We start from the raw sequence: 12,924 nt of genomic DNA on the forward strand, positions 1-12,924 counted from the left end.
TCAACATGCAAATTTTTGAAGTCTTAAAGGGAAGACTCAAAGTTGCATCCTCAGATTCAATAGAAAATGTCAAGGCCGAGATCTGGGATGAGGAAGGACTTCCTTCTGATCAGCAAAGACTGATCTGTGCTGGCAAGCAGCTGGAAGATGGACCAACATTATCTGACCAGCACTCAAGAGGAGTCCACTCTTCATCTAGCTTTGACTCCGTGGTGGTGCTAAGAAAAGGAACAAGTCAGGGCTGGTGCCGTGGCATGGTAGGCTAAGCCCCCGCCTGTGGCACCCAGCCTCCCAAATGGGTGCCAGTTCATGTCCTGGCTGCTCTTCTTCTGATCCAGCTCTCGGCTAATGGCCTGGGAAAGCGACAAGATGGGCCCTGCACCCATGTGGGTGACCCTGAAGACGCTCCTGGCTTTGGATTGGCCCAGCTCCAGCCGTTGCGGCCATCTAGGGAGTGAACCAGTGGGTAGAAGACCTCTCTCTCCTTACCTCTGCCTCTCTGTAACTGCCTTCCAAATAAACCTTTTTAAAAAACTTATAAAAAGGATTTATTTATAAAAAATTATATATGAGGAGTTAATAAAAGACATGAACTAACCACAAAAAGGAAAGACAGCAGGGGTGGTGAGGAGGTGGTTGAGCTGCCTGCTCGCTGCTAGCTCCTGCACCTGCGATGCGCCCCACACGCACCTGCCCCGCTCTCAGTTGATCCCAGCCATGCTCTCCACTCTCGCCCGTTCCACCAGTGCTGCTCTGCACCTGAGCCTCTGCACCTCGGCCCAGGACAACGCTACAGCAGCCAGACTCGGGCTTCCAGCAGACTCGAGGGCAGGGGTGTCGGCCAGCCCCTCTCGCTCCTCCTAACCCTCTAGGAGCTCATGCACACACCTGGGGGGCCACCCACCTAAGCCACATTGAGACCAGACCAGGCCCCCTCAGACCGAGCAGCTGCCTGCCTGAAGGGTTGCAATGTGGTGGTGAATGCTGGGGCCCCCAGGAACCCAGGTATGACCAGGTTAGTTACTGGTGAAATGGTGGTGGAGAAAACATTACCTCGGTTCTTTGCACATGGAAGAATTTCCAAGTGGACAAGGCAGAGAGAAATGTAAGATGTGTTTAAAAGCAAGATTTATTTAAGTCAGAGAGTTCCTGGTGGAGTGGCCAGGAGGAGTCTCCAAGGGAGCCAACCCCCCCTTTCAAACCAAACTAAGGGGGAGAAAGTTTCACTAATGACTTCAAAAGTTATAGATAAGGTGGTCATCATGTTGGATCTTAAAGTGAGGACATAGCTTTCCTCATGGGCACTGTCTATCTCACAGAAAAACCCCCTCAGAACACGCCTGCGACTATAGGTCTCTAGGACTGAGCACCCTGGCTAGCATCAGAGGCTGCCTCCCTGGTCTCCTCTACCCGAAACCAGGGGGAAGAGGAGCAGCAAGCTAGGCAGCAGGAGCAATGTAAGACAGATGGCAGTCATCTGCCATCAAGGAGACCCAACAGGCCAGTCCACTGCAAACGGCATTGGTTTTGGATGTGGAAAACCAAGGCTTTGGACACAGCCCTGGCAGCGCTGCCAGCCAAGAGCTGGGTCATTGGAAATGGAACTGCCCTGGAGTCGAAGGACGCCCAGGTCAGAGCCGTAGACCTTGTTGGCTCTAAGCTGAAAAGCCCTTGAGTCTGCCCAGCTTCCAATGTAGCCACCACTGTTGAGGGGACAGCCTAGGGTCAGCAACATTGCAGGCAGAACTGTAAATTTCCTTTTAGAGATGCCACCTGCCTGTACAGGCCAGCTCTCCTCCCAGGCCTGCTGGATAATGGAAGCCAACAGGGTGCCTTCCCCAAGGAGCTTCACACCTCCTTTAGGATGTCTCTTCTGGTACCTCATGTTAAGAGATAGATGCGTTGAGGGCTGGCGCCATGGTGCAGTAGGTTAATCCTCTGCCTGTGGCACCAGCAACCCATATGGGTGCCGATTCTAGACCCGGCTGCTCCTCTTCCAATCCAGCTCTCTGCTGTGGCCTGGGAAAGCAGTGGAGGATGGCCAAAGCGCTTGGGCTCTTGCACCAGCATGGGAGACCAGGAAGGCGCTCCTGGCTCCTGGCTCTGGATTGGCACAGTTCTGGCTGTTGAGACCATTTGGGGAGTGAACCAGCAACAGAAGACCTTTCTCTCTGTCTCTCCCTCTCACTGTCTGTAACTCTACTTCTCAAATAAATAAATAAAAATCTTAAAAAAAAATAGATAGGTATGTCTGGGCCTCATAAACTGTTAAGGCCTTAACACCACCTGATTATTATCAAGCCCCTCCTGTCAGCTTTTTTTGAAAGACTTATTTATTTTATTTGAAAGTCAGAGTTACAGAGAGAGAGAGAGAGAGAGAGAGAGAGAGAGAGAGAGAGAAAGTCTTCCATCCACTGGTTCATTCCCTAGATGGCTGCAACAGCCAGAGCTGTGCCGATCTGAAGCCAGGAACCAGGAGCTTCTTCCAGGTCTCCCATGTGGGTGCAGGGGCCCAAGGACTTGGCCATCTTCTACTGCTTTCCCAGGCCACAGCAGAGAGTTGGATGGGAAATGGAGCAGCCGGGACTCAAACTGACACCCATATGGGATGCAGGCACTGCAGGCAGAGCCTGTACCTGCTACACCAAAAGCACCGGCTCCCTGTCAATTTTTATTTGCCTCTGAATAGGAAAACTTCCTCATGGTTCAGACAGCTCCTTTCTTAAGTCCTCTAATAATGACTCTGTCCTTTGTTTTAGACCCTGTGAATTTAACGTGTTTGTTAGATTAGTTTTCTCCAGACTTAGTGAAACTCTAGGTGGCCATGCACAAGAGACCTTGGAGGGAAGCAGTCTCTGCAAGCTGCCCCTGCGTCCCCCTGAGAGGCCACCTCCTGCTGGGACCCTGTCTTGATTGCCGTCCCCTGTTCCACTTCTACTCAGCTTGAGGACGCCGGAGCAGTCTCATCCCATATCCCCTAACAGAAGTTAGGGTCCATTCTCCTGCGGAGAGAATGTGGGGAGTCAGATGGGTTAACCTGACTAGGTTGGTCCTGCTGAAAACTGAGGGTGCAACCTGCTCGCTTCCCCCAGAAGTCACCGTTAACAAGGTCAAAAGTGCCTGCCCCACTCCTGGGGAGCTTCTAGCTTTACAGTGAGAATAGCAAGGGAGTAGTGATCCACTCTATGCTCTGAGCTCACAGTTTGCTATAAAAGCAAGTTCCCTATCCCGCCCCCCTGCAAATAAGATTCAGATCAGGTCTTTTGATGGGTTTTGTTCTCGCCTTGTCACTGAATGTCAAGTTGATTGTCAAGTTTTTTTCTTCCCAAAAATTGTGCTTAAAAACCCCACTCCCACCGGCCTCTCTGGGTTTTGCTTCCCTCGGAGCCCCCTTTCCTGGCCACTCCCCTGGGAGGTCTCTGACTTAAATAATTCTTGCTTTTCTCTCTGCCTTGTCTGCTTGGAAATTCTTGTTCCATGTGAGACAAAGAACCAAGGTAATCTTTTCTCAGCCACCGTTTCACCCACAACAGGATGACCTGTTCAACACCAGCACCACCATCTCGGCCACCCTGGCAGCCGCCTGTACCCAGCTTTGCCCTGAAGCCGTGATCTGTATCACCTCCAGACCCATGAACGCCACCATCCCCACCACAGCAGAAGTCTTCAAGAAACACTGCACACACAACCCAAACGCAGCGTGTGGTGTGATGACCCTGGCCGCATCAGAGCCCACGCTTTGGTTGTAGAACTGAAGGAGCTAGATCCGGCTGCAGTCCGGTGGCCATGCTGATCTCACAGTGCACGCCCAAGGTGGGCTTTCCCCAGGGCCAGCTGGTGGCACAGACTGGGCTGATCCACCAGGCCAGCATGGAGTGGTCAATGCAAAAGCTGGAGCCGGCTTGCCAGCCTGCCTGGGGCTTATGCCATAGCCTGCTTTGTCTTCCTTGTGGACGCGAGGAGGGCATTGCTGAGTGTTCCTTCATGGGGCCACGGGAAGCGGACTGTCCCTATTTCTCCCTTTCGAAGAGCAGATGGCAGCTAAGGCCATTCCCACGCCCAAGGCCTCCATCAAGAAAGGGAGGAGCTTGTGAGAAGGCACTGTGAGAGCACCTGGGCCCCTTGACTTCAGAAATCATCACGTCCCAGCAGGACCAGTCCCGACACACGAGCTCCCATGGTGGTTGCTGTGTGCACGCCCCCCACCCCGGGTGACAGGCTGGTCGCCGTCCCATCAGTAAAAGCAGTCTGATTTTCTCTTTCAAGGGTCCCTCTTAAATGAAAAGGAAGAAAAGGAGAAAAGAGCAGGGATAGAGGATAGGGGGTGGGGTGGGGGGAAGATCCACCAGCATTGACCGTGGCCCAGGGGACACCTCCACACCAACCTCTGTGAAGGCACTTCGGTGATGGCGGCATGCCATGTAGGTGTGGACCAGCGGTGACCAGGGGTGACTTTGTTCCCCAGGGGACGTTTGGTGCTGTCTGCATTTTTGCTGTCGCTGAAGGACGATACTGCCACCTGCTGGATGTATGCCAGCAGTGCTGCTAAATGCCCTGCCCTGCTGAGCACAGCGCGACAGCACTCACCCAGCCCCAAGCGCCGCTGGTGCTCAAGTCGGGAAAACTCACGGTTCCCAAGCGATGTGACGCTGAGCAAGCAACCTTCCTCCTCTGAGCCTAAGTTCTCCCTGTAAAGTTAAACAAGAGGACGTAGCCACGGAGCACCTAGCACAGACACTGGTGCTGATGCCCTGTGACTCTGTGCCCTGGGAGGGAGGGGACTTGCCGCTGGAAAGGGCCAGAGTGTTTCTCTGAGATGCTCTTTCCTGCTTCCGGCCGTACCTTGCACTTGCCAAGGCGCTGTCGGAGCTGCTAAGAACCGAAGTGTGGGACACCTCTCTCTCCTCCCACCCAGAATAGCTGGGGCCGCCATGCTCCCATGTTGCTTCTCAACAACGCACACAATTTGATGAGCCAAGCACAAAGAGGAGACACGGCTCAATGTGGTTCCGATGACGCCAGTATTCTGGGATTAGAACACCAGCTATTTCTGGCCCTTACCTGAACTTGGGCCTCCACTTTAAGAGGGTTTTTCTCACAGGGTACGTCCTCGTGAGTCGTAATGATACGGGGACCCCAGGCAGGGAGTCAGATGAGAATACACGAGCTGCAATTTCTGCCTTGCATTTTTTTTTTTTATTTTTTTATTTTTTTTTTATTTTTATTTTTTTGACAGGCAGAGTGGACAGTGAGAGAGAGAGAGAGAGAGACAGAGAGAAAGGTCTTCCTTTGCCGTTGGTTCACCCTCCAATGGCCGCCGCGGCCGGCGCGCTGCGGCCGGCGCACCGCACCGATCCGATGGCAGGAGCCAGGAGCCAGGTGCTTTTCCTGGTCTCCCATGGGGTGCAGGGCCCAAGCACCTGGGCCATCCTCCACTGCACTCCCGGGCCACAGCAGAGGGCTGGCCTGGAAGAGGGGCAACCGGGACAGAATCCGGCGCCCCGACCGGGACTAGAACCCGGTGTGCCGGCGCCGCTAGGCGGAGGATTAGCCTAGTGAGCCGCGGCGCCGGCCCTGCCTTGCATTTTTTTTAAGATTTCTTTTTTTTTTTTATTATTTATTTGACAGGTGAGAGTTAGAGAGAGAGAGAGAGAGAGAGAGAAAGGTCTTCCTTCCGTTGGTTCACTCACTCCCCAAACGGCTGCTATGGCCAGCGCTGCATGGATCCAAAGCCAGGAGCCAGGTGCTTCTCCTGGTCTCCCATACAGGTGCAGGGCCCAACCACCCGGGCCATCCTCCACTGCCCTCCCGGGCCACAGCAGAGAGCTGGACTGGAAGAGGGGCAACCAGGACTAGAACCCGGTGCCCATATGGGATGTTGGCGCCACAGGCAGAGGATTAGCCAAGTGAGCCACAGCGCTGGCCCTATTTCTTTCATTTGAAAGGCAGAGTTAGAGAGTGAGGTCTTCCATCCACTGGTTCACTCCCTGATCAGCAGCAATGGCCGGAGCTGGGCTGATCCGAAGCCAGGAGCCAGGAGCTTTCTCCAGGACTCCCACATGGGTGCAGGGGCCCAAGGACTTGGGCCATCTTCCACTGCTTTCCCAGGCCATAGCAGAGAGCTGGATTGGAAGAGGAGCAGCCAGGACTCGAACTGGCTCCCATATGGGATGCCAGCACTGCAGGCGGCAGCTTTACCTGCTACGCCACAGTGCCAGCCCTTCTTTGAATTCTTATCTCTGTGGGACAAGAACCTGGAATAAGAATTAAGCCACGTGGGCCCCTAACGGTAGCAACACCTACCACGTTTCCCTTGCTGGGCCGCCGATGGGGAAGCCGGTTCAGAGAGGATAAGGTCCCCGCCGAGGCGCACAGCACCGGCCAACAGTGGAAGGCTGGGCTCCCAGTCCAGTGTGCCCAGACTCTCGCTGCGGTTCTGCGTTCTGTGCCTCTGCCAGAGACACGGGCCCCGGCTCCCGTCAGCAGAGACTCCCGGAACGGGCCCTGCGCTGCTGTGCCGGTGTTGTTCTCTCTCACGGGCCTCCTCCCTTTGGCCTTGCTCCCCCTCGCTCTCCTCTTGCCCAGCCTGCCTTCCCAGAGCCGGTGCCTGGCGAGATGACACTGAGCATGTTCCCAACGGAAAGAAACGCTACGGAGAGTGCATCATTCTGGAGCAAGTGAAAAAAAAAAAAGTTCTACACACATGGCTCAAAAGTAATTCAGTGTACAAAGCCTAGTAGGCAAGCTCCCTCCCACCCCAAGCTTAGCTAAAGTGCGGGGCTTGCAGGGTGATTGACAGCCTACCTCAGAGGGTAGCAGTCTCCCCATACATTGTATCAGGACACATGGGAGTTTTGGTTTTATTTATTTTTTTAATTAATTAATTTATTTGAAAGGCAGAGTTACAGAGAGGCAGAGAGAGAGGTCTTCCATCTACTGATTCACTCCCCAAGTGGCCACAACAGCCGGAGGTGAGCCAATCCAAAGTCAGGAGCTTCCTCTGGATCTCCCATGTGGGTGCAGGGGCCCAAGGACTTGGGCCATCTTCTGCTTTCTCAGGCAGAGAGCTGGATCGGAAGTGGAGCTGCTGGGACTGGAACTGGCGCCCATATGGGATGCCGGCACTGCAGGTAGTGGCTACCCACTGCGCCACAGTGCCGACCCCTTGGTTTGATCTCACATGCGTGAGGCTCTGGGCAGCACTGACCCTCCTGGCTGGGTGTGGTGCCTGGGGTGGCAGAGCAGCTCGTTTTCCTGGGAATATCTCCTCCTTCCCAAGGAGGACATTTTCAGCACCCTGAACCTCCTCCGGGAAGAATGAAAGGTGGCCACCTCCTTCTGGGACCGTCCTGAGGCCAATCTGGGCCAGGTGGGTGACATGCCTCCACGGGGACATTCTCACAGCCACCTTGGAACACACGATGCGTGTGAAGGCGTGTGTGCACAGCACACGCCACGATGAGTGTGAAGGCGTGTGTGCCACGCCACACACTCGGAGGACTCTCCACTCCTCACCTCTGCACCTGTCACTTGCCGTCACTCATGTCACCCTGTTCCACCCCAACGACTCAAACTCTAAATCTCCAGCCCCTTTCCATAGGGGAGAGGATTTGGGTTTGACACGCCCTGCCCCATTCTCCTGCGCTTAATGATAAATGATCCCTTTCTCAGAGGTGACCTCAGTGTTTTAGTAACAGGGATAGTGGGTGCTCAAACAGGAGGGCCTGGCCGATCTCACGCCTGCAGCACCAGTCAAAAGACAACACTGTTGCCCTCTCTAGATAAAAGGAGCAGGTCTGCAGGTGTCCTCACGACTCAGCACTTCTCAGCCAACCCACAGAATTCCTGTGAAGTGCGCCCACCACCTGGGGTGGCAATTTACAGATTCTCCACGGTGCTGGCAACAGGTGTCCCCTACCTGCTGGTGTGCCACCTGTTCCAGGCCTGCTCCTCACTGGCCTCTAACTCGTGACAATTTTCTTCAAATGACGTCATGTTTGTCCCTGCAGAGTTACTGTAAGTACAGGCGTGTGTCAAAGAACAGTGTTTTGGTCAGTGGTGGAACACATGTGTGACACTGGCTCCATAAGATAATAGAGGGGCTGGTGCCGTGGCTCACTAGGCTAATCCTCTGCCTACAGCGCCGGCACCCCAGGTTCTAATCCCGGTCGGGGCGCCAGGTTCTAGTCCCGGTTACTCCTCTTCTAGTCCAGCTCTCTGCTGTGGCCTGGGAGGGCAGTGGAGGATGGCCCGGGTGGTTGGGCCCTGCACCCGCATGGGAGACCAGGAGGAAGCACCTGGCTCCTGGCTTCAGACTGGCACAGTGCACTGGCCGTAGCGGCCATTTGGGGAGTGAACCCACGGAAGGAAGATCTTTCTTTCTGTCTCTCTCTCTCACACTGTCTATAACTCTACCTGCCAAATTAAAAAAATAATAGAGGGGCTGGTGCTGTGGCACAGTGTGTTAAAGCCCAAGCCTGCAGTGCCAGCATCCCACATGGGCGCCGGTTTGAGTCCTGCTGCTCCATTTGCGATCCAGCTCTCTGCTGTGGCCTGGGAAAGCAGTAAAAGATGGCCCAAGTGCTTGGGCCCCTGCACCCACATGGGAGACCCAGAAGAAGCTCCTGGCTCCTAGTTTTGGATCAGCTCAGCTCTGACCATTGCGGTCATTTGGGGAGTGAACCACCAGATGGAAGACCTCGCTGTCTCTCTGGCTCTACCTCTCTCTATAACTCTTTCAAATAAATAAAATAAATCTTTTTTTAAAAAAGTGATAATAATGGAGCTGCAACATTCATTTCGCCAGGTGAGGTTGTAGCACAAATGCTGTTTCCATATGTGTACGGTGATACAGGTGTAAACGTACCTGCTGCACTGCCTGGCACGTAAGACAAGCAGTTATGTACAACACCCTGCGATGGTCATAAATTACTACGTTACTGGTTTTGTCTATTTTTAAAAAATATTTATTTTATTTGAGAGGCAGAGTTACAGAGAGAGAAAGAGAGAGAGAAATCTTCCATCTGCTGGTTCACTCCCCAAATGGCCACAATGTCCAGAGCTGGGCCAGGCTGAAGCCAGGAGCCAGGAGCCAGGAGCTTCTTCTGGGTCTCCCACATGGTGGAGGGGCCCAAGGACCTGGGCCATCTTCTAATGCTTTCCCAGGCCATAGCAGAGAGCTGGATCGGAAGTGGAGCAGCTGGGACTTGAACCAGCACCCACGTGGGATGCTGGCACTGCAGGCTGTGGCTTTACCTACTACACCACAGCGCCCTGCCTCTCAATAAAGAAAGGAAAAAAGATGGTTTTCCAGTTCACTATGAAATAGTATGCTGTGTGACACCAGAAGCAGCTGTGCATGCCTGGTGTCAGGGGGCCGTGCATGGCGAGCGACCCCTGGGTGTGGGTGGTACCCTTCGTGACGCTCACACGGTGATAAAAATTCCTAAAGAGGCACTGGGCAGAACACATCCCTGAGCCACAGGTGACTGTCCTCGGATTTACCCTCCCTGGGTCCCTCCTGCCGGGAACCTCTCCAGGAGAGCCCACGACCTCTGCCAAGGGCTCAGGGACCAACACCATCCCAGGCCAGTGTCCCCACGAACGCCGCTGAGCCCATCGCAAGGCGGAAGGCTCAGAAGCCAGCCCCTTGCGAGGCCCGGGGAACTGGCACCATTGCACTAGAGAGCAGCAGATGCAGCAGGCAGTGGTTATGCTGCTAACAAACATTTGTTGAACCAAATGCTGCCTGGGGCCCTGGACAGTGACGAAGTTCCCTGATGCACGGCGAGGACCAGGGATGTGAATCCCATGAGACGTGGTCACCGTGGGCGCTGACAGGAATAGGACACGCGTGGGCGCACACCGGGGAGCATGGGGGAGGAGCCCTTCCCTCTGACCCGGGCTGACCCTTTAAGGTGGTTTGAAATTTTTCATTTCAAACTGACCCAGAGAGGAATCTTTCAGGAGTGGAACACTGAACCTTAAGCGAGTGGAAAACTCAGCGTATCTAAAACTGTTCAAGATGTAGCTGACGTCATACCTGGGAGCCTGGTACCCCTCTCCAGGGACTGGGAAACCAGACATGAAGAGCTCCTCACAGCAATGGCAGAGAGCGCCCTGGTGTCGCTTTCCCAACATCCACTTCCCCGTTCCCCAACAACATCCAGGTTTTGTTTGGGGAGAGGCTCCCCGCATCTGAGTTGAACTGATCCTGCCTTCAGCTCCAGGGAGGGGCCTGGTTTTGGCCTAAGCTAAGCTCTATGTTCCACTAACCTGGCACAACGATCGAATCAGACAAGGCCTGCCTCCCGGTCTGCACAGTGCCGGGAGATGCGTGTTCTCGGCTTTGGGGAAAGGAGCTCTGTCTCCCGTGGCAGCTCAGGGAAGGGCTGTTCTTGCTGCTCCTGGGCGGTGCTGGGAGCCGACCGGCCAGTCCCTTTTTGCAGGCTAATTTTGGACCCAGAATGTTGACAGTTGAGCAGAGACTGGCAAACGTGTGTGAAAGCTTCAGTGACCCAGAAACACACAGGAACCTCCCAGAACCTGGCTGGAAGGGCACAAGATTCCAGGCCTAAAACGCCCCACCCAATTCACTTGGTTCAGCCATGATTCTTCCCCAAAAAGCAATATGTGATGTGCAGAAATGAGGATTACAAATCTCACTTTGTTCCTTACTGGTCCCTCAGAGCGCTTTGAATAACACTCTTGGATTAGCCATTTAAAAACAAAATTTTCTGGGGCTAGCATTGTGGCCACCCAAGACACAGGCATCCTGTACGAGTGCCTGTCTGAGTCCAGGCTGTCTTGCTTCCAATCCAGCTCCCTGCTAATGCGCCTGGGAAAGCAGCAGAGAATGCACTAAGGGTTTGGACCCCTGATAGCCATGTGGGAGACCCAGATGGAGTTCCAGACTCCTGACTTTGCAATGCCCAGCTCTGGCTCTTGCAGCCATTTGAAGAGTGAACCAGTGGATGGAAGATCTCTCTCTCTCTCTCTCTCTCTTTTCTTCTCTCTCTGTAATAAGTAAATCTTTTTAAAAAATCTTTTATCATTTATTTATTTTCATTTTATTTGAAAAACATAGGGGGGAGAGAGAGAGAGAGAGAGGGAATGTCCATATGCTGATTTACTTCCCAAATGCCCACAAGAGCCAGGAATGGGCCAGGCCAAAACCAGGAGCCTGGAGCTCCATCTGGGTCTCCCACATGGGTGGCAGGGACCCAAGCACTTGAGCTGTCACCTGCTGCTCCCAGGGTGCACCTGAGCAGGAAGCTGGATCACAGAGGAGCTGGGACTTGAACCAGGCACTCTGATATGGAATGCAGGTGTCCCAGGTGGCAACCTAACTGTGGAGCCAAATGTCTGTCCCCTGAATTATCCTCTTTTGAACTGATTTGCTCTTCTTCGCACACATTGGAATCTGTCCCCAGGTTAAGTTCTTGGACTCCTAAGCCTTCACAGATGTCTCAGATGAGAATCCACTAGTTCTGCCACAGCCTGGGCCTCCAGGAAAAATATCTTTTGTTGTTAAAGCTCTTGTCCTGCATGTCCCGCAGGCTCTGCCTATTATTTTTTTTGGTTGTTTTTTTCTCAGACGCTCAGTTTGGCAGATTCTTTTTTTTTTAAGATTTATTTTTTATTTATTTGAAAGACAGAGTTACAGAGAGAGGTAGAGACAGAGAGAGAGGTCTTCCATCTGCTGGCTCACTCCCCAGACTGGCACCATGGCCGGAGCTGTGCTGATCCAAAGCCAAGAGCTTCTTCCGGGTCTCCCACGTGGGTGCAGGGGCCCAAGGACCTGGGCCATCTTCCACTGCTTTCCCGGGCCATAGCAGAGAGACGGATTGGAAGTGGAGTAGCCAGGGCTTGAACCGGCGCCCCATGGGATGCCGGCCACTACAGGTGGCGGCTCTACCTGCTACGCCACAGCGCCGGCCCCTGTATATATTCTATGATTCTTGATTCTATGTTCAAGTTTACAGATTCTTTCTACAGCCCACTCCATCATTATGTTGAGCCTATACTTTGAGAGTGTTTAATTTATTCTTTTATTGACATATAATAATTGTAACTATTCAATTCAATATGTTTATACAGTGTGTAATGGTCAAACCAGGGTAATTAGCATTTTTATCTCTTTAAAAATTTATCACTTCTTTGAGTTGGAAACTTTCAAACTCTCTCCTCTTTTTATAAAATATATAGTAAGCTATTGTGAAAGAAAAATTTTCTTAAAGATTCATTTCATTTATTTGAGAGGCAGAGTTACAGATAGAGAGGGAGAGACAGAAGGAAAGAGAAAAAAATCTTCCATCCACTGGCTCATTCCCAAATGGCTGCAATGGCTGGGGCTGGGTCAGGCCAAAACCAGGAGCCTGGAATTCCATCTGGGTCTCCCACATAGGTGGCAGGAGCCCAAGTGCTGGGGCCATCTTCCGCTGCATTGCCAGGCACATTAGCAGGGAGTTGGATTGGAAGTGAAGCAGTTGGGACCCTAAATGGCATTCATATGGGCTGCCAGCATCATAGGCAGGTGCCTATTCTGTTGTGCCCCTTTCTTTTTAAATATTTATTTTAGGGGCCAGCACGTGGAACAGTGGGTAAAACCGCTGCCTGCAGTGGTGGCATCCCATATGGGTGCCAGTTTGAGTCCCAGCTGCTCTTCTTCTGATCCAGCTCTCTGCTATGGCCTGGGAAAGCAGTAGAAGATGGCTCAAATCCTTGGGCCCCTGCACCTGTGTGAGAGCCTGGGAAGAAGCTCCTGGCTCTGGATCGGTACGGCTCTGGCTGTTGCAGCCATCTGGGGAATGAACCATTGGATGGAAGACCTCTTTCTCTCTCTCTCTGCCTTTGACTCTGTAGCTCTGCCTTCCAAGTAAATAAATGAGAGAGTAAAGTTGAGAGTTAAGTTGAGAGAGTAAA

General features: G+C 53.0%; 1 long non-coding RNA gene and 1 pseudogene across 3 annotated transcripts in view; one reads left to right on the forward strand and one right to left on the reverse strand.

The window, feature by feature from the left end:
• Window positions 1-12,924, reverse strand: part of LOC138850221 (uncharacterized) — a 104,689-nt gene that overhangs the window by 14,644 nt on the left and 77,121 nt on the right. For 2 of the 3 annotated variants that reach the window (XR_011389915.1, XR_011389916.1), the window contains one exon: window positions 6,533-6,668. The exons of the other annotated variant lie outside the window; for it this stretch is intronic. This is a non-coding gene — a long non-coding RNA (uncharacterized lncRNA). Of the gene's footprint in view, window positions 1-6,532; window positions 6,669-12,924 lie in introns of those variants that run through there. 3 annotated transcript variants of the gene reach the window in all.
• Window positions 3,477-4,227, forward strand: LOC127490779 (malate dehydrogenase, mitochondrial pseudogene; annotated as a pseudogene).

This window comes from Oryctolagus cuniculus, chromosome 6, assembly GCF_964237555.1.
Source record: "Oryctolagus cuniculus chromosome 6, mOryCun1.1, whole genome shotgun sequence".
Taxonomy (NCBI): Eukaryota; Metazoa; Chordata; class Mammalia; order Lagomorpha; family Leporidae; genus Oryctolagus; species Oryctolagus cuniculus.